This window comes from Lepisma saccharinum, chromosome 26 (genome assembly GCF_977018435.1).
Source record: "Lepisma saccharinum chromosome 26, izLepSacc3.1, whole genome shotgun sequence".
NCBI classification, from domain to species: domain Eukaryota; kingdom Metazoa; phylum Arthropoda; class Insecta; order Zygentoma; family Lepismatidae; genus Lepisma; species Lepisma saccharinum.
This window is the reverse complement of record NC_139254.1, coordinates 8,858,899-8,881,637: the sequence shown is the minus strand read 5'-3', so window position 1 is coordinate 8,881,637 and position 22,739 is coordinate 8,858,899. Positions and strand designations below refer to the sequence as shown.

The 22,739-nt window shown below is 39.9% G+C and overlaps 1 protein-coding gene across 3 annotated transcripts in view; it reads left to right on the top strand.

The window, feature by feature from the left end:
- The window catches only part of Nuak (Nuak family kinase 1), a 173,222-nt gene that overhangs the window by 19,854 nt on the left and 130,629 nt on the right, over nucleotides 1-22,739 (top strand). The window contains exon 1 of one of the 3 annotated variants that reach the window (XM_083112317.1): nucleotides 7,208-7,288. The exons of the other annotated variants lie outside the window; for them this stretch is intronic. The gene's annotated coding sequence lies outside the window, so the exon portion shown is untranslated. Of the gene's footprint in view, nucleotides 1-7,207; nucleotides 7,289-22,739 lie in introns of those variants that run through there. 3 annotated transcript variants of the gene reach the window in all.

The following is a 22,739-nucleotide window of genomic DNA, read 5'->3' as shown; positions in this document are numbered from 1 at the left end:
CACTCATATTCATATTCGCAATTAACCAAAAGTGGTAGAAAAGCGAAGTAAAATAAACCAAATCAATCAGTAGTTGGATCACCCACAACAATGACGTCTACTGTTGTGCAGAGGCGCTTGTGATTCAGGTAGGTTTTCAATGACTTGCGTCATGCAGAAAGATATAAAAAAAGGTATAGAACATCAGAGTTCAAAACATCTGTGTCATAGTGAGGCAAACATCTGTGGCATAGTGAGGCATCTAATTTTCTAGCTAAAACATGCAATGATGATGTTTTATTGAAAACCCAGCTTACTTCAGGCAAATAATACCTGTGGCGACTAATACCATAAGTAAATTATTAAGCAAGAAAGGGCCGACCCTTCCTTCGGACTTGGCGTTCCCACCGGAAATGTCCATGCTACGCCACTGATGTCTATACAGTAGACTCGCGATTAACCGAGGCTTCCTGTTAACCGAGGGAGTGGTTGGAAAACATCGCGCTTCATAACGCACCCCCCTGTTTGTTTATGGAGTCAAGTCTCTGTTATCTCCGTATTCGAGTTTTTCCATATCCGAGGTAATCTCGGTCCCAATTAGCTCGGATAATCGCGAGTCTACTGTATATACAAGTGTGTGTAAAAAAAACTCTGGCCAAGTGAAACGAAATAGCTGGAAAGTACGATTCCAAACGCGAGAGGGGAAGCAGGTAGAACCACAAAAACCATTCTCTGTGGCATTCTGCTTTCATGGGTTCGCTTGCTGTGTTTATTACTGCTTGCTTTGTTGTGTTTGTGATGGCTGTTACAATTCGTAACAAACAGTTTCGAAGTGGAACAAAGAAAAGTGTGACGTTTTGATCCATATGGCACATTCTACAAAACGCCCTCGATGTAATACACAATGTCACAAACCATTGAGTTACTACATTTTCTTTGTTATATTTATAATACTATGTATAATAATATTATTATTAGTTAATACTATCCTAATTACTGCTGTTCACATTTGTGCTAATTATAATATTTACTAAGGAGATGAATTTAATTGAATAATCCAAAATAAAGTTGCTAATTTACAAACTAGTTTATCTACTAATGTGACGTCCTGAATACTTCCTGATATGTTCTGTTTGCTTATATAGTATATGGATGGCCATTCTTTTTTCATTCTGTACCCTTATATAGTTCGTAAACATCTCTACGTATTTTGGCGGCGATGTTACTACGTTTGAAACTTAATTGTTGTTTCCACAGTAGACGATATTCACGTAACCCGCTTCCTGACCAAAGTGACGTCACCCCTATTTTGCGAATGAACACGTCCAGTTAGCGCATGCGCACTTTCGTCCATGGTCTCGACTAAGGCAGCCAGACAGTACTCTATGCTCTCTCTTCTACCGGATTTTATTCCCTGTCTTGGTACATGATTCGAATTCCTTTTTACACTGTAGGTACAGTCCCGAGTGCCCTGTCAAAGCATAAAAGCCGACTTAAACAGTCTCTATTAGCCCAACTTAGTATAAAAACTGACCTTATAATTATAATTTGTGGGGTACCAGAGTTGCAGGGTTAGCTACATGTCGCAAATTGCGACCACTAATTTTGATTTTTGTTTAGCGCCGCATTTTTGCCACTTGGCTAATCGCGACATTGGGATTGAGACCCAGGCCGGGGTTCGAACCCCTGGCTAGTAACCACTCCACCACGGAGGCCCGGAACCACTAATTGTGAACCCCATCATTAAGGAAATAGGTACATCCTCTCGATCAGACTATTACATAGCGTCAGATCTGTCTAAAGCCTGAATCACACGGAACTGGATTACCAGTAGGAATGCTGTAGTTGATGCTGGACTGGCTACCCATTTGCTAGTTTTCGCCTCACACGGTACTTGTTACACAGTACTTGTCGATAGTCTTTCGTTCCCATCTCGGCCGCGCGAGATGTAAACAACGTATCACTTCACATTTTTAAAATTCGGTAACTATTCAACCGAGAGGAATATCGCTTCGTATTAAATGGTTTTAGGTAGAGAAGAATGGCGCTGATAAAATACATACTTTACAACGTTTACTATACACGTAAGGAAGAATATTTTAGCTTTTTCAATTGTAAACACCGTGCACTCACCATAGACGGTACACAGATCGTATATCCCCTAATATGGACGGTACTCGACATGCTTTCGTGCTGTATGTACTCGCAAACCACAGACAAAAAATCGCTACTTTGCAAACTCGCAGATTATCTTCACATGACCAAACTTTGCTCTGATTGGCTGTTTCACAGAATCTTGTCGAAGAAAGTTAGTAGCAATTAGAACATGTCCTATTCCTGGAAACCAGTCAGCCAGGCGGCCATGATTTCTACCTAGAAAGTCAGTTCAGCGCCAATTAGGGCATTCCAACTAGAAATCCATTTCCGTGTGATAGGGGCTTTAGACTAGATACGACGCTGCTAGACACGAAGATCCAACTAGCCACCGCGGGTCCTCAAAAGGAATAATGCGCTGTTTACGTCTGCTCCCTCAAAGTAGGAGCTTTAGAGATATTTCCGTCTTTCGGCGGTTGCCTTTTGAGTCCCGTGTGCGCATAGCAATAAACATTACCTGCGTGCACACGTGTGCTGCATTGGCACGTGTTCCACGTCCGTTCCTTCCAATAACTCTTCCTCCCATCATTATAAACTTGGAACGGCACGGGTGTAATTGGGGCAGTGGTCCTTGTGCATCTAATTAAGTGGAATTGCATCGTATTTATACCCTTTGCAGGAATGGCTGTGTAGTGGGACCAGGAATGCTGTACGTATGTTGCTAAAGAACACAAGACACTCAAGATAATGCACTAAGGCTGGAACCCATGGGCGTGCGCAGACTTATTTATTTTGGGGTGCTCCGAGGGTGGTTTCAATTGCCTATCTGGACAATGTTACCTAATCTCATGTATCTTTTCCACAGAAACTATTTAAGTATATAAAGATAATGTTCGTTATCATTTTAGCACAGGCTTTTTCGTACCACTGTGACGATATTTATATTATTTAAATAATGAAAGTAAACTTGAAAGTCATAATGGATAACCAACGGAATAACCAACTCTTAAGGGGAAGAGTGACAATTTTGCACCCGCTCGTATTTCAATATCGTCCGAATGGGCAATGCTATGGAGCAAAAAGCCGGTGTTGAATAGAGTAAGAATTTCTCCACATGTTGCAAGTGAAAGCGTTTTTTAAAGTTGATCATTAAGCTAGATACGATATTTGAGAAACATGATGTATAAGAATTTTCAGAAACCCATATATTCCTTATGGGGAATCAACTTTAAGTTATGGCTAATCAAATGGAAGGTTCGACTTTTCCGCCTGTCAATTACTACTTCAGTCTGTCCTTTTTCCTTTGATATCTTTTTCTATACCATCGGAAGTTAGATATTCCCAAGAGAACAAATGAAATAACACTTCCTTAAGCCCAATGCATTTCTCCTTGCCTTCTACGGCCATTCTAGCACTGTTGCCAAACCTGAAGCGCATAAAAGAGCTGAATTTCACCCTAAACGGAGTAAAAACTTTCAAGGAGCTAGATTTTTGAAACTGGATAAATGGCCTCCTAGGGTAATTTTAGGTGTGAAATGAGTGGGGGTGGGGAGGGGTTGCTGTTAATTCCGTTAGCTTTAAAGCGATGGCAATTTATTCTTAGTTTTCACCGTCTAGATCCCATGTCAATAATCCACCGATGGTCGTATGAAATCGAAAATAAAGTATTCTCGGATAACAATATTATGCCCCCTTCGCGTCAGCCAAGAAAAGTAGCTGAGGGAGTGGGGCAACGCAGCAAATATAACAATATCACGTGCAAAAGTTGTCAATGTTAGCCGAAGCTAGTGATGGCACCGTAGTGGGACAGGATGACGTGCGCCCCAGTTCACAGCCAAACGAGTGCACGAAAGAGCCAGACCTGGCTCAAAAGGAGTTAAGTTGGCAACAGTGCTCCAGCCAACGCAGAGAGGACGACCACGCGGAAATTCTTCCCCCATGCCCTTAACAAATGTAATACAATACAAGGCTTTGTCTCTACAGCTGAATCCATCTAATTAAATTGAATTGAATTGATTGCTGGGCGAGGTTCAGCTGTTGCTGGTCTACCACCTAACCCCAGAAAGTACAATGAAATACAAATGGAATAAAATCGCTTACAATAGAACAGATTAAAATAAAATCCAAGATTACAAAGAAATTGAACAAGAAAGTACAATAAAATACAATAGGAATAAAATCATATACAATGGAACAATATTAGCAGTGAAATAGATAAAGTAATTAAAGTCGAGAAAGTTGATAGTAAGATAAAATAAATTCTGGGCAACTCTCAGTATTTTTCATTATTCATAAGTTGATTTACCCTGCTTCTGATCGTTGATTAGTGATTCACGGAGCATGTCGCGAAAACGTCTGAAATTTTGATTTTTGGTTAGGTTTGGTAGTGCATTCCAGGCCTTGGGTGCTGCGTATCTGAAAGAGGCCTGATAAGCTGAAGTTCTGCAACGAGGTAAGCTGAAACTGGCAGCGTTTCTGATTGGATGCCATTGAATTTTCTTTGTGAAGTTTAATTTCGAAAAGAGGTAGTTTTGGCTTTTGCTATTAATTATGTTGTGCACGTTCGCATAATTACTATTTGCTCTTATTATACCACTGTTATTATGAGTTTATAAATGCTCCTCCGTAAATCGGATTGCATTTCATTTTCTTGTGGGCACTGTTTCGGTTGCCACTGCAATCTTCTTGTATAAATGTAAATAAACAAGTACGCTTTGTGAGTTGAAGAAGGTTGCTTTAGCAATCGAGGCTGTGCTCGTGAGGGATAAGTGCAGACCGACTTGTGGAGGAACTCTGTGCGATTGTAGTAAACAATATCACGTTGTCTACTGAAACTGAAACGAAATTCCTTACTTTTAAAAAAAAACAAACACGAATGTTATTTTAATGTTTCTCCTTAATTTTTTTAAAAAAATTGACACGTTAGTAAGGAACCCAGAAACCCATGGCACGCCTATGCAAAAAAAAACCTTTACGAACCATCAGTACATCAGAATAGACCACAGTTGTAGTGGATAGAGCCCATCAGAACAGGGGAGCATGGTCTAAGTTTTACTGCTCGTTCAGGACGAACGCCCACATATTCGGAGAGGCATTCAAACCGTTCGCGTATTTACAAACCCTATAGTGCTGCAGAACCTCCATCGATACCTGGCTTCTGATTGGCTGTCATTCCCAACACGATAAGAAACTCCTTTAAACGCAGGTTGATATAATATGTCATGTCCATGGTTGATTATGCAGAAGTGGTATGAAATTTATTCTATAATGCAGTAATCACTTCACAGCGCTTTCAGAGATATTCAACATTATTATATTTCGATGGCTTCGTATTAATTTTTATCACCAGAGAACGATTGAATAGTATTTTCTTACCGTTTCTCCATATATTTCTTCCCACAATTTCGACAATTTGATTACAAACTTAACCCTTTCACCCCCAGACAGAGAAACGTGAAAACCCTCTACATCCCAGGTTCTAATGTAAAATCTTCAATAATAAAACCATTTAATATTCCATGACAAATATTGCCTGAATCTTCATTCCAATTAATATTGTATTTCTTTGAACTTTGTAGGAAGTTCAGTGATAACCATAATATATTTTTGTTTTTATATACTGTGTTATGTAATAGTACATAAAGAAATAACAATACATAATACATATTATATATAATATATATTGTATTATATATTGCGTCGTTATTCACTCGTAGCTACACATTTTGTAAATATTACATTGTTATATGGATATGCATAATATAATACATATAATACATAAACAAATACATATTAGTATACATAAACGAAGTACAGAGTAGTACAGCAAGTCCAGATGAAAACTTCCTACTTATTCTTGTCCATTCTCTACTTCTTTGTTGTTTTTTGAACTTTGAGAAATGTTCAGTGCTAACGATAATATGATTTTTAGTATTTATTTTTATATTTATATACTGCGTTATATAATAGTACATAATGTAATAATAATATGTAATATATATATATATAACACATAAAAGAAATACATTGTATTACATATTGTGTCTTTACTCACTTGTAGCTTCAAATTTTGTAAATTTTACATTGTGATATGGATAACATAATAAACATAATACATAAAACAAGTACATAATAGTACAGCAGATCCAAAAGGAAACTTTCTACTTCTTCTTGTCCTTATGGTACTTAGCAAAGTGTTCCGGAGAGCATGAACCAGGTTCATCTGGCAAAACTTTCCACCTATCATATGATAATGGTGTGTCTTCTTCATCTTCCGAAATGGATTCCGAAGATACGTCAGATTTTGTAGAGGCTTCAGAATTCTCCGGAATATAGTATGAATCACTAGAATCACTAAAAGAATTCATTTTCTGAATGAAAGAAATCAACCGTCCTTCTTCGTCAACTCTCAACAAATAGGCACAACAAACGCTCGTTGCTTCTTTCCATATATGGTCATAAGGGGCGCCACTGTTTCACACCCTGCTGGTTATTACGGAAGGCAACAATAGAACCTTCACGGTAGAGCGTCCCAGAAAGAATTTCCCTTTTCCCTGCCTCAAACCAGATACCCACGTTTACAAATAAAACAATACACTACGAACACATCATACGTGATGTGCTTGGTCTGCATGACCATTCTGTCAACACATCATACGTGATGTGCCTGGGGGTGAAAGGGTTAATTACTAAATAATCACGAGGCTAATATTTTCATCCTTATCCTGTAAACAAACACACAAGGAGTGATGGACACCGAACATAAACACAGCCAATAAGAAAGCGTTATATCCGTCTGTTTCTGCATTCTTTGTCAACTAATTTAAACTAAGTTTTATATTTTCTAAAAAAAAGAATCGAACTAATACTCTCCATGATTGTCTATGCCATATTTTTTTCATTAATATTAAATGTGACGGGCACAAATTAACCTATAGTTTTTTTTTATTATTATTATATAAATGTTCGAAAAGTAATTCACCGGTCCGCGGGTTCACGAAGATTGAGAACCACTGCTCTGAAGAGAGCAAGTAGATAATTTCAGCATGCGCGCTTGGCAACACTGAAGCGTACGTGTCGTTGGTGGAATGTGGCGCTTCGCCGCCGAGGCAGTGGCCAGAGAGAGGAGTTCGCAGACTTCGCTGGGTGCCCAAAGTAGACTTGCGGAAGAACGTCGTGATGTGACCGGAGCAGGGGAGGAGCCTCATTCTCTCAGGTACGTTGTGTGAGCGTCCATGTGGGCAGAAACAATGGCAGCGCAGGAGAGCGTTCGTCTTCTTGAACCGTCGCTCGACAAACAGTGCACCGGAAGTGAGTTTTCCTTTTCACTTCCGGTGTTTCCTGCCGTCAGCTTCTTCGAGGACGTTTTCTCTGGTGTACAGGGCTTCCACGGTGGCGTAGTGATAACGTCTTTGCCTTGTAATCAAAGGATTCCGGGTTCGACACCCGCTGAAGGCCAATGGTGGTTCGGATCTCACTTTAAACTGCAGGTCCGTGCACAAAGTGGACTTAAAACTACAACTCTCTCGTGCACACTCAGTACGATTCAAGATTTCTACATCTTCCTGTAATATATTTTTCATTCTTATTAATGAGCCGTCCTTCGCGGGGAAGTGGTTAGCGCACCGCACTAGGACGTCAGAAGTCCTGGATTCGAATCCCGACATGGGCACGGCTGTTCTTTGTGAGTGTCCCTTCATCACTCATCCTCATCGCCGCGATTAACAGGGCCTCCCCAATGGCGTAGTGATAACGTCGTCACTTTCAGATCAAGGAGCCTACGGTTGGATAACCAATGGGGGCACATAACGGTTGCGATCCCACGTTAGACTGTAGGTCCAGTCCCGATTAGCCTTTCTGTGCATCAAGTGGACATAAAACAAAAACTCAAAATCGTCGCGATTAGCCAAAAGTGGAAGTGGCAATCAATTGTGCTAATCTTGGAGACGAGTGATTTGTTCATACTTGCCTAAAACTCCCTTAACACCCCCAAAGTTCTTCAGCAGCACACTAAAATTTTTCACAAAGACCCAGAATTTGGTAATTTTGTCTAAATTTAAGTTTACATCCCCCCAATACAAAATTTACAGAATCCTCCGGATGAGAAAATATGCATAAACGCATGTTGGACCCCATGATAAATTCCACTACTAAGGATATTTTTTTTTCGGAAACAAAAGTAGCTATTTTTTAAATAGATATTGAGAATTAAAAGAATGGCACGAATGTTTGTTGACTGAGTCTTGTTTTCCTGTACTTGTTCTTAATACCAGGAAGTGTAACTGGAAGAATATGCAAATAATGTATTCTGTGTTCTGTATGTACAGGGAGGTCACAAAGTGGGCGTATTCCCCGTTGTTTCCGATACTACAGTGGTTGTTGTTGTTATAGCGATGTGATCAGGTACCTGATAGTTCAATTGTCCAGGACATCCGGTATGGAAACCATCAAGATCGTAGCACAGCTGAATTCTGCGCCATGTTTTGGCAGATGTTTTGCGGAGATATTCCATCCACGTCCTATCAGCATCAGAGAGTTCATTAACGTGACTTGCACTTCAAATCAAGCATCATGTGTTTCATCATGGTCGAACGATTGCTGATCAACAACAATTAAACATACTTTCCGACGAAAACCCAGGGGTACGCCCACTTTGTGGCCACCCTGTACATATCTTAATTTGTCGGTGTCGTTGCCTTGTTATCAAGGGGTCCCTGGTTCGAAAGCGGGTAGAGGCACATTGTGGCTCGGATCCCACTTTGTAGGTCCAGTCCCGATTAATCTTTCTGTGCATAATGTTGACTTCAAACAAAAAAATAATAATTTTGGGGAGTCACCCTGTATATTTGCTTATTTTACGTCTCATTTTTATCTTTCTGATTTCATGACTATGAGGGGAATGATGTCCTAATGAATGAAGGAACAGCACAATGTAATGTGTATCTTTATCCAGGACTCGAATCTATGATACCTTGTTTTGAAGAAGTCATATTTTTTCTTTATGGAAAGAAGAGTTTACAGGATTCTTGTTGGGAAACCTGATGGTAAGAGACCTGTAGGAAGGCCAAGACGAAGATGAAGGGATAACGTTGAGATGGACGTAAAGGAAATCGGTAGGGATGGAAAAGAGTATATAGATCTTGGTCAGGATAGGGACAGATGGAAGGCATGTGTTGCTGCAGCCATGAACCTTCGGGTTTAAGAAGGCTAGTTAGTGGAAGTCATCCCAGTTTTACGATCGCGGGATGTTAATATTTGTTTTTTAAAAAATGAGGACCTGCTACAAACACCATACTTCCCTTTGGAAAGCAAGCACATCGGAGTGAAAGCTTGTTTTCAATTCTCACGGATCACTGATATGGCACTAAACTGTTGGGGATGGTCGTGGCGTTTTATGGCGTCGTTCTTAAGAGCGCGGTAACGTACCGTGCAGGAGCGTGGCAGAGTGATATTCGTTTTCGTCGAGCGTGTGATCGTCGCGTTAGACCATCGTACAGGGCGTTCACCTGTGTTGTGGCCCGGTTTTGATTTTATTTTCCAAGGGGTTCCCTTTAGTTCTTGGGAATCGTTTGGAGACCGACGCAGCCTTTTAAAGATCGAGACGAGACCGGAACCGTCGGTCTTTATCGAGACTTTGATAGGATGTTTGAAAAAATGTCTAAATTAAACTTACTTTACTGTTCGACATACTTGAGATATAGTAGAGGGGCATTGGCCTTCTGATTATTATCTACAGACTGGTTACGATGGGCACAAATTTGTGTTTCTATTGTTTTATTATTTTTTTACGCACAGGCTATTTATTTCTCGATTCAAGAGTGAGATTTGGAGGTGATCGCTTTTTGGAAATTGTGACGAGATCAAGGTAGTTGTAATGTCAAGGGAGCTGATTTTTAGATGAAAACTTTTTTTGTTGTTGGTTCAGAAGGCGGTCATATTTGGTAGAGTGCCGTCCTCATGGCTGCAATGTAATCTTATTTTACATAATAATGCATAATTTTATCTTTAGCACTTAAAAGACATATTTCTATGAAGAGAACATAAAATGTACGTATTTTGGACATTCCCGACAAAATAAAGTTTCCGAATTTATTGTGTAAACGCGTATTTGGAGTAAACGCATAAAATAGACGAAATACGCGGCGATGTAGTAACTTACTAGTGGGATCCGAACCACTATGTTCCTCCACCCGGTATCGAACGCGGATCCCTTGATTACAAGGCCCCGAACATGTTCTTGAAATTGATGGAGTACGTGTGCATGACATCCCGCACTTCAAATATGCACGTCTGACACGCGTGATGTGGAAAGGTCATTTTCACAAGTTATTGTTCAGAGATAATCAGCGTGCATTATCTATTGATAATTTGCAGAGTGTAACAAGCAAATGGACTTTGTTGTTCATTGTAATCAGCAGAGTGTAACAAGCAACTAACATCGTGCTGTCACTGGAGAGCATCTACGAGGGTGTGCTGAAAAGTAATGACTCCTATTTTTTGTGACTGTAAAGACATTTTGGATTTTGATTCAGACTTTCCCCCTTCTCCATTCCAAGTTTCAAACTTCTATCACCAGGGGTTGCTGAACTAGAGCGAGGAAAATGGCAGCATGTAACCATACTATGTCGTGCACCTGAAACTGCGTGTTGTGACCGAGTTTCTAACTGCAGAAAATGTGTCCCCCAATTGACACTCATCAGAGAATGAAGGCTTTTTATGGCAATGAATGTGTAACGTCAGTACTGTATGATGTTGGGCTGTTCATGCTCACAATGGAAACCCCTGCCGAGGAACTCTCAACGCGTGTGACAAAGACTTCTTGAGAGTTGAAAATGTCTTTACACCGTCAGAAGAAAATAGGAGACATTACTTTTCAGCACGCCCTCGTATTTTGTTTGGCAGACATTTGAATGAAAATATTTTTTCTACTTTGAGCCACATTTTCCCACTGTTTATAGAACATAAGAAAATAAAATTACGTTTTTTAGCACGTAAATATCCGCTCCCTAGTAATGCCTCGTGTCGATATCCTCTTGTGTTCTTTCGTGCGGTCATCTCTTGAAGGGCGTGGGTTAGAGTCCTCGGGAAGATATTTGCGTTGTACGGAGGATTAAACTATGCGTTCTGACTTGTTTCCGGAATGCTATTCGACCGGCATTCTCACGCATCACCCTAGCAGTGCGGATTAGCAATTGGATTTATTTGTTTACAGTCTCCCCATCCCCGCGCTGACTGCGTTTTCCAAGAATTTTCTCTCGTCCTGCCAACAACCTGGTCAGATCTTTTGCAATCAGCTGATGCCGCTTTTTCCAGAGTATTGCGAGGAAGAAAATTATAAAGGCTGTTCAGGGCTGAACCGACAACACTTCAAACTAATACCATTCATGAATGTCCGCAGGATTTTTTCCAGGGAGGGGCAATCAAGGTAATTTTTTGCAGGGGGCAAAGGAGGCATATTTTCCCCCATAATAGTGAAGCTCCCTCAAAAACCACTATTTCAGTCTGAAATTATCATGTTTGTTTAACGAATTTATAATAATTAACACAAATTACTGTGGTTAAAATGAAATTGTGTGAAATATATAATTTTTAGGTGGACATTCATTTTTCAGGGTGGGCTCCCTTTCCCCCCTTCCGGACGTCCATGCAGGCCCGTAGCCAGAATTGGTCTCCAGAGGGTTCACAGATTATCAAGGGGGCTTATAAACAAAGTTCATTTTTCTAAAGTTTATCAGTATTAAATGACGGTAAATTATGTGTATCGGAGTCGTTAAGTTAATGTAAAGTGTAAAATTTCGAGATATTGAGAAACTAGTAATTGTATATCTTATAGAACATACAGTATGTAACATTGTTATTCGTACACATAGAATTTCCGAGGAAAAAATGTCATATCTACTAGTAAATATAATCATTTTCATATGTACCTGGAAATTAATGTTAATGAAGGTTTCACCAACAAATGTCAATTAAAATGTATGCTCAAAGTGTATAAACAGAGCATATAATTTGTGTGAAAAGAGAAAAACACGCTGTTTCATGCAACATTGTTATTCGTACAGGCAAGTTTCAATCTTCCTCGCATACAGCGCCAGCGCTATTCGGGCGATTTCGTGCAGTTTGCAACTTCGTGAACTTCGTAACAAGTTTGAACATGCAGGCGCGTTCCCCGTCAAGCGGATTGCTGGCGTAGGTATTGTTGTAGGTCTGTCGTCTATCTATCAGCGTGTTCGAAATGGGCAAGGTGAAGGAACTTAGTTCCGATCTGAAGGATGTTATTATAAATTTGGCCCTTAGAGATTATTCGTTAAGAAAAATTGGACAACAGTCAATAAATCACACTGCACAATTCAATACATAGTAAACAAATTTAGAGAGGAAGGTTCAACACAGAATGTGCCAAGAAAATCAAAAGAGAGACGGTTGAATAAACGTGATGAACTCTTTATTTTAAAAAGAGTACGAGTGTTCCTCAGTTACGACCGTTAGTAGAAAATGTTGCTGGCAAGATGATGTCCTATCAAACAGTCTGACGTGCCTTGTGGAAGCATGGATATCATGGCAGAATACCACGAAAGAGGCCGTATGTAAATAAGGTGAATCACAGGAATATACTTTCATTCGCGAAAGAGCACATCCACAAGGACCAGGAATTTTGGAATAGTGTCATATAGTCAGACGAGTTCAAGATTAATATATACGGGTCAGATGGGATCAATAGGGTCTGGAGAAAATCAAATAAAGACAATCATCACATTAACACAGTTCCAACAGTTAAACACGGTGGTGTGTCATTAATGATTTGGGGCTGTATGTCGTCCAAAGGTGTTATGTTATGTCCATGGTACCATCCAGTTTATTGATTGTATCATGGATGCATTATGTCTATTTGCACATATTGAAGAACAATGTAAAGCAGAGTGCCCAAAAAATGTACATGCCTCCTATCTACAGATTCCAACAAGACAATAACAATAAGCATAGTAAGGCGCGAGTTAACATGAATTGGCTAATATGGAATGTGCCCAAACTACTACAAACACCACACCAGCTCAAAGTTCAGACTTAAATCCTATTGAGCATTTATGGGCAATTTTCAAGAGGCGAGTCCATAAAGCAGACGTCAAGTCCAAACAAGAGTTGAAAACTGTTGCGCAAGCCGAGTGGAATAAAATAAGCTCTGAAACGTCGGAAACTGGTTAATTCTATGAAGAACAGGTGTCAAGCAGTAATTAGAGCCAAAGGGTACGCATCAAAGTATTAGAACTGTCAGTCAATTTGCTCTGAATATACTTTTTTCTTTTATATTATTAAGTGTACGAATAGAAAAGTTGTACAAAAAATGGCATGTTTCTCTTTCAGTTTCATTTAATTTATTATTGTCATTGGATATACAGAATTTGGGTAAGATTTTATGTTCCTAATGATATTAGTTATTGAATTGTAAAGAAACAATTTCAAAAGAGCATTTTCTTTGAAAATCCGTGTGTACGAATAAGAATGTTACATACTGTATCTTGAAGTGTTAATTGACTGGTAGTGACACCATCCCTTAATGCACACTCCATACTATTTTTCATGACACAATTATTTATAGAGTAAAGGAGGGGAAGTTCGCCACCAAAATGCTTTTCATTTTTTTTCTTCTAAACGAATTGGGGGAGTAGGACAAAATTTATATGATGCAAAAAGTAGTAATTGTGGATTATGAGGAATATAACATAAATACTGTTTTACTTATACTTATGACGTAATATTAATAATACTATAATGAGGGAAAGTGGCGAAATTCCCGCCACATGCTGGGAAATTCGCCATATAACGTATTTATCATTTTATGGACAGTTTAAGTGTATGAAATACCATGTTGTTGCCAATGACTAAGACAACAAGTGTAAAAGACCTACAAATGACAATACAAAACTGCTTAAAAAGATACAATACAAACAAAGAAACATAGGACTAAATATTCATATGCATTGTCAACAAGTTGTGTGTGAAAGATCGCCTGTAAGAAGGGAAATTCAACACATTTTCTGTTACTCTGGCGAATTTTCCAGCAAATGCTTATTCGAAAGAAAACAACTTATGTTTACTTGTACATGCACGCTTTCCAAAGCAAATCTTTCCACGACATTCTTACGGTCTGAGGTTACAATGTCAATAATTAAAAGGAAGAAAAATAATTCTTATCTGCCACGAAATTTCCAACGTAGTATTGAAATTCGGCACCTTTCTGTGTCTTCTGTGTAGACGCAACCGCGCATTCCAAACTGTACTGCTTGCTTGCTAGTTCGCTCACCACACTGCAGTTTGCAGAGGAAACAAGGCACATGTTACTTGATTTTTTACAAGCATCAGCAAATGTTTCCAACGTATAGTTTTTATCTACGATTACAAAAACCACAAGTACGGCGAAATTCCCAGCAATCGAACATCCCTTCTTTTACCCTATCATACAAGTAAAAATGAACAATATTCACTTCAATCTTAGTTCCTACCCTACTTTCCACCCCAAGCATCAATCATAGTTCCTACCCTACATTCCACCCCAAGCAGACGCAAGAAGACTCCCCTTTGTTCCCAAAACTTGGGATCTTCTGACATTTGAAGGCGGTGCGGCGCACACTTTTGGAACCACTGGTCTAGAGAATCTTCTAAATACTTGTTCCTATTTAGACCGGCTCATAAACAAGACTGAAGGAATATAATGGATGCTGTTCATGTTCTGTGAATTTATCATTCATCAAGTTGGGAGCCAAATAATATCTGCTGTCTACATTTTCACTCTTCACTGCAAACAAATTAGAATACAAAATAATTTGACTTAACGTCAAGGTGGCTGAGCCTCCCCTGGCCCCTGCCTGGCTACGGGCCTGCGTCCATGATACCATTGCCAATGTTCTTATAGATTGTAGCTTAACTCCGTGGCGGAGTGGCTAGCACAGCGAGCTACGACGCTAGGGGATCTCAATGTTCTTTCCGCGCTTTCCAGAATTCACCAGTGTACTTCAGACTGGTGCACCAAGAATGACGTCAAATTCGGAAAGCTTCATACTGCAACAAGTGAAAGTTAGATTCGGAATGCGCACGCATATCTGAGTTTATTAGGGAAAGTTCACCATCAGTGACTAAATCACAGAAGATATTTCATGAATTTATATTTTCACTTAACGACATCTTATTTTGCTTGTGCAGTACGAATTAAGTGGTATTCTTTTGTAAAGATATGGAATTTTGCAAATTGATGCTTTCCTGCATGTTGCAGCAGAAGATGGACGCATGTTTTGATGCATCGACATACTTTGTTTCATTTTGCGTGCAAGTGAAGGAGAAGTAGTATTTAAAATGTCGAAAGTTTATGTCTGCATCCAGTTTATTCGCTCTCCGTGCAACAAAATCGGCGCGACATTCCGTACTATTGCCTATAGAACGCATATCACGAATTGAAAGAAGCTTCAGTGCAGACGACGCCATCTTGATTCACCAGCCGCACCAGCTCTTGAGGCTGGTGTAAATTGATGACGTCATGGTTTAACTTTGTGAAAGCTTTTGTGCGCCCCGGTGGAATACTGAACGCCGAAGCGTTCATCAGCGGTGCACCAGCCCGTCCACCGGTGGAAAGCGCGGTTTGTGGATGTCCCTTCATCAGTTTCATCACTCATCCTCATCTTCGCGATTAGCCAAAAGTGGCAGAAAAGCGAAGTGAAATAAATTCTCACCGATACCGATACTTAAATTGTAACAACTGTAGTTTTATTTAAATTTTAATGTGCAAGTTATCCATTGGAGATATACACCGCATCAGTCTACCCGAGTTTTGATTTACAATATTCTTCATTTCACATGGGCTAATAATTTAATCACAAAGTCCATTTCTTCCCCACTGTTGCTGCAAAAATAATGAAAATGTATGGATTTTTGCATAATTTCCGTGGTATTTGGCTTCCGCGAAAGCGTTCCATGGTATTTTTGCGTACCCCGACAGATCCGAACAGAGCGAAGTATCGACCTGTATCGGTGATTAAATTCCAACCGATATCTTCCGATACCACAACATCGAAAGCGGCTCAGCCCTAAGGCTGTTTAGGTTATATCTATTTTCTTCCTATCGAACTTCTTCGCGAGCAGGTCCACATTTCGGAGTAGACGCAGGGCGGGAAAATCCTCGAGAAGTGAGACTGACAGAGTTTTATTGGTTTTTACCTGAGAAGTTTGAATTTGTGTCCAGAAGCAGAGCAACAGTGAATTATAATATTATTATATTGAGTGATGTGACTGGCGCTATGCTTCGGTCAGCTTCTGTCCCTGGGGTCATCTTTGGAAACAAGGGAAGACTGGACAGGCAGTTTCTATTCTGAAAGTAACTCAAATTGAATTACTTTCCAGTTAATTCATGCAGTGAACGTTCATCTAACAGCATTTGAAACAAGGACACCGTGATGTATACATTAAAGAAAGAAAAACATACCTACTCACTACTTAATGCATCTTTCATGGACTGTAGGCTTTGTGCATTAGTAATGAAAAGGGGAATGCGCGTTCATTTTCAGCTGCAGTTTGAAGGAAATTAATACATTCATTTAGGCCATATGAATGTTAACAAACTTCAATGTTACACTAGTCAAGTCGGGAACCGGTGTGCAATCACAGTGCAGAACGGTTATTTTGACAAGATCCTGTTTCCCCACTGGCTGCATTGGGGAGGGGGATTTTTAACGTTGTCTCTTGCTAAAGCACTTTGCCTAATTGGTTGTTTGACCGCGAGTTCCTTCGTAGGGAAACGCGGCAATAGAGGGCCAGTGCCATAAAGGCGGTTACGGCGCACGGAGACACCTCGATTTCACTGTAGATGTGATGTAGAGGTAGAAAAAGCGACGCAAGAGAAAAATATATAGAATTATTTGTACAGTCACGGACACTTCTGGGTTGTAATGATACCATTGAAAGTCAATGGGATTATTACAACCCAGAAGTGTCCGTGACTGTACCTATTATTTCAAAACGACCGATAACGACCATTGATAACTCGAGACGATACTGTGGCCAGTCTCTTGGCTCGGTGCATCCCCTTGGTGTAAGGGCGTGATTCTTCCTTAGGCACCCAAATGTCAGCTCCCTTCCACGCAGTGCACGTTGGACTACATTTTGAAATATGATGTTAAAACATTTAATTAATTAATTTTTTTATTACGTCTTGTTTATGATGGCGAAGTTAAGGCTTTGTAGCCTTTTCTACCATTTAACCATGTTTACATCGAAATTTTATCATATGAAAATTAGAAAACAACATTTAAACCATTACTAGGGAGACATATTTATGGTAAATAAAAACTGAGGAGAGCGATAAATAAAATGTTAGATCAGCGGTATTTACCAGCGGTGGAAAAAAAATTGGCACACACTTTTACATCATGAGAGGAAACAACATACAAAGGAGCTATAAATTGATAAACTACTTCATTTTTATGTACTGTACACGTACACAAGTACTTAGCTGTCCAACCAAAAAAAAAAAAAAAACATCAACACAAAATTACTTCATTTCTAAATTGCATATCTCAAGTGATTTATTCATTGTATGTATTTAAAGGATATCCTTGCTGTCCAATAAATAAAATAATCACTACTGCACATACACAAACACATGTTGAAAATCACATGATGATAAACAAAGTTCATTCATGACTGAACACAAATTACACCATTGTTTCCCTTGCTGTGCGGGAACATACTAATCTTATCGCTGCTACAGCTAGCACGTTCAATGAAACTGGAAGTTGAGTAGACATTCGGGGGAAGAATGGAATGCAGCTTGACAGGAAGCGAAGTTTTCGAACTGAGATTATGTGCATGGGAAATCCCAATTTGCAGCGTCTTCCTGATGTGATCGAAGATAAAACGTTCTTCAGCTGCAAGTGGTAGGAAACTTTAGGCAAACGTTTCGTTACAAATCGACAGTTTGCGCGCGCAACCTCGATTAACGGTTTTTGCGTGTTTTCTACTTAATTTGATGATATTTCACGATTATTTCGCGAAAAAGCGTTTATTTCGTGGAAAAGCACACATTTCGCATTACTTCGCGAATAAAACTCATGCATATTTCATCATTGGGGGTGTAGTTACGTGCAGAATGTTCAAAATTGCATTTTTTCCACATTTCGCGATTTCGCGCATCGCGAAAATTCAATGTCCCTAACCATTACATAGAAAGGTAAATATTAAAATAAAGAAAGATAAATATAAAATTACAAAGAAAAAAATACAAAAAAAGGATAAGAAAAAATACATACGGGAATAAAAACCTAACCTATACTCACGAGCATATAACAATACACACACATACACACACACAATCACATATTCATGACAGTAATCGGGGATTTGAAATATTAAGGTGAATAAGGGTTTTCAGTGTTTTTCTGCCCTTAACTGTATTCAATTTATCACTAAAATATAATGTGCTGACTATTTGTGCCCAATAAAAAAATGTTTTAATTGTGACTTAAAGACATATGCTGATGAAGATGAGTTCCGGATTTCAAGGGGCAGCGAGTTCCAAAGACTAGAAGTAGAAACGGTGAAAGATTTTGAATAAAAATTTGAGTTATGAAGGGGAATGATGATAATACAATATTGGATTAAAGGTAATTAATTATTGCACGGCCATTCTATGGCCGCGGTGGCTCAGTCGGTAACGCGGCTGACTACCATGCTAAAGGTCCCGGGTTCGATCCCCGGCCGGTTTTAATCCGGGAACTTTTCTAACGATGGAAGCGGCTCCAGCGCCCACCCAGCATCGAATAACATGGGTACCTGGGGGAAACCCTGGGGGGGGGGTAAAGGCGGTCAGGGGCGTGATGCTGATCACATCACCCCCACTCACGACCGGATCAAGAAAGTGTGGGGCGTTACCCCCACACCCCCTATACGCATTCATGGCGTTGTGCTAAGCACAGGGGAACACTTTACCTTTTTTTTACGGCCATTCTAAAGAAGGCTTTAACGGTAACACATTCTAATGTATGGCCGACTCTACCATATCGCTGGTGGATGCACATAGTGGACTTAAAACACCTACTCAAACTCTACCGTATCGCCGAAGATTTTAAAATTTGGTTAGCAACACAGCAAAAATTTATAATAGCATATTTACTATTCTGATTTAATGATGCACGTGATATATATAATACACACAAAAATTAAAAAGCACATACTGTACCCGTTATTTTAAACATATACCGGTAATGGAAATTTTCATAAGCAAACTGAAAATATTAAAAAAATGCATATTTTTTTAAAGCTGGTTTTGAAACTTCAGGCCGCAGGTGATTATTTTCGGGCGTCATGGCAACCAGGCGTTGGGGGTAAAAGTGGCCAGAGCGTGGTACTGACCACATCGCATCCAAAATGGCCTATATCGAGAACTATGCCTTCATAGTACGGTTCTGTATACACGTGAAACTTTTAGCGTACCCTCATCTTATTACCATTCATCCCCGTCGTCGCGATTTCCAAAAACTGGCAGAAACGCGAAGTAAAATAAAACAATTCAGTGAATCGATCGATGGATCTCCAAACGAAGTATTGAAACACGTTTTGCGAATCTTCCAAGCAAGTCGAGAAAGTGTTAATAAGCCGTTCGCAGTTTGCAGCAACAGTTTACACTTGGCGAGATGCTACGGCTCTCGTTTCCGATCCGGTCGTGAAGTTTTTTCGGCGGCGGATCACAAATCCGGCTGATGCCGTGACGAAGCTTCGGCACACTCCACTCTGAGCGCGGGGTGTGCGAGAGGAACTCTTCCAGCTGGCAGGAAGCCCAGGCTAAGTCGCTTCCTTCGTATCGTGACTTGGTCGTTTCGCGTTTGTGCCTGCTTGTTGTTAAAACTATACTCATGTCTTGAATATTTCAGGATTCTCACTGGTACTAAATCCTAGGAAAATTAATTTTTGAGTTTGTTTTTCTAAAGGAGCGATAGGCAATAGTTGTCAATATCAGTGGATTATTAAAAACCATGAAAAACCACCGACTAATGAAAATTAGTCAGCTCAAAGAATTAGTCTACTAATATTAGTCGAAGTTGTCGAATTAGTTATTCGGATAATATTAGTCGAATGATTTGTCCGGATAATGTTAGTCGAATTAGTTGCCCGGATAATGTTAGTCGAATGAGTTGCCCGGATAATGTTAGTAGAATGAGTTGTCAGGATAATGTTAGTCGAATGAGTTGTCCGGATAATGTTAGTAGAATGAGTTGTCAGGATAATGTTAGTCGAATGAGTTGTCAGGATAATGTTAGTCGAATGAGTTGTCAGGATAATGTTAGTCGAATGAGTTGTCCGGATAATGTTAGTCGAATGAGTTGTTCGGATAATGTTAGTCGAATGAGTTGTTCGGATAACGTTAGTCGAATTAGTTGTTCGGATAACGTTAGTCGAATTAGTTGTTCGGATAACGTTAGTCGAATTAGTTGTTCGGACAATGTTAGTCGAATTAGTCGCTCGGATAATGTTAGTCGAATTAGTCGTTCGGATAATGTTAGTCGAGTGAGTTGTTCGGGTAATGTTAGTCGAATTAGTCGTTCGGATAATGTTAGTCGAATTAGTCGTTCGGATAGTCGAATTAGTCGTTCGGATAGTCGAATTAATCGTTCGGAAAATGACAGCCGAATTTTTCGCTCTGCTAATGACATAGTCAAATTAGTCGCTCGGCTATTATCATAGTGGAATTAGTCGCTCGGCTATTATCATAGTCGAATTAGTCGCTCCTCTAAGATCAGTTAAATTTACCATTGGACTACATTTCCGACTAATAGTTGACTAATTCCACTGTGAGTCTTCGACTCATTCGTCGATATTTTGTTTCGACTAACGGATAGTTTTTGGTACGCATGAAAGAAGAGGCTAATCGGGACTGGGCGTTTACAGTTCAAACTGGGATCCACTGTGTGCTTCCACTGGGTGTCGGGTCTCGTAACCTTGATTACAAGGCGGCGACGTTGTTACTACGTCATCGCAGGGGCCTAAATCCTGGAAAGATAAAGAAATCAATCTATGAATGATGGTCAAAATTTTGAAAATACATAAAGAAACCTGCAAAAGTTTGATGAAATCAAGTGCTTTTTGTACATATCGTATAATCTTACTTTCTACTTTAGATCGGAACGATACTCTTGGGCACCATGCTCTCGATTTTCAAACGGTGGTTGGTCTCCGTGTATCTTCTCTATTGTGCACTGTATAGTTGAGAAAAATAGCCGGGGAGTGTGAAAGCACCTTTTTACCGGCCAGAAGGTATATTCTAGAAATTCTCCGCAAACGACACGCTCAATAGAAAGCGTTCGTGGTGGATAAGTTTCCAGGAAAAGTATCACCGTTGCAGAAACCGGTATTTCCTTCCTTGACAGGACGCCAGGCGTATGGCTTGATAAAGAAATGTAGGTCTGTGTTCGCATAAATATATTTTCAAACAGCCTGAACGCTTTTATCGCGCTTTTTCTTTTGCGTGTTATTTTTTACTGCTAGAAGTCGTGGATATGAAAATCTATGAATTGTAGAAACTATGTTACACCTGTCACACGGGAGACGTATCCACACCGCTTCACATCTTTAAAGGTACAAAGGGCACCCGCGGGGGGGGGGGGGTGGCAAGCCTTGTTCTCAGTTTTTTTTACTTGCTTTAATTAAATGTTTAGTTACCCATGTATTTTGGTTTATTTTACGTCGTTTTCTGCCTCTTTTGGCTGATCGCGACGATGAGAATGACTGATATGAAATTGATGAATGGACACTCACAAGGAACACCCATTCCCAGGCGGGGTAGCACGCTGTGCTAACCACTCGACCACGGAGGCCAGCTTTCCCATGTATTGTGTGACGAGCACAAATGCAGTGCGTTCGGGAAAGGGAAACATACGTCACAAACTGCGATTGTCTTGGTTTCATTTAAGTCACGCTGAGTCAATTAAAGAAAACATTATAATTTTTCTATTGGGCATGTGTAAAGATTCTAAACAGTGTTGCTCCAACACGTATATCGTGTCTATAATGTTTACTATTAAAGGAATAAACATTGAAAAAAATGTCTGCTGTAAAATTGCATTTTTTTTTACTTAACTGTATTTTCCCGAACAGACTAGAAATAACCATTGTGCTGACGTGCCCATAATTCTAGAAATCAGTCAATAGATAGCCTCAAAAGAGGATTAAGCTTAGGTTAAAATAAGATGTTCCGACAGGTATGCCAATACAGGAAGTAGGCCCGTGCCAACGGTCTGATGAGGGGAGGTGCGTTTTTTGTGCATTTACAGGACCGAGAGAACCTTACCCACGTGCTGCGTGTGTTCCTCCCACCCCACAGCGGGCTCTGCACTAGCTTAACACATTGTGTCTGGACTAGTAGCTTCGGGCAGTGTCTCGGAGTGAGGTTGAACGTCCTAGCTATCGTGCGAACTATTAATAGACGAATAAGCTTCAGTCTCTAAGTCTGCATTTACCCGATCGTAGTGGTTTGGGAACCGATCGGTGTTTGCCATCATGCAAAAAACAGCTGGACAGTGGCGGAATATTGGCACTTGCCCAGGTGCCATTCATTGTTGAAATACGACAAAATAGAGCAAAGCAAAAATGGCTCAAGATGTTGACTACAGGATATGCTCCATCGTTTT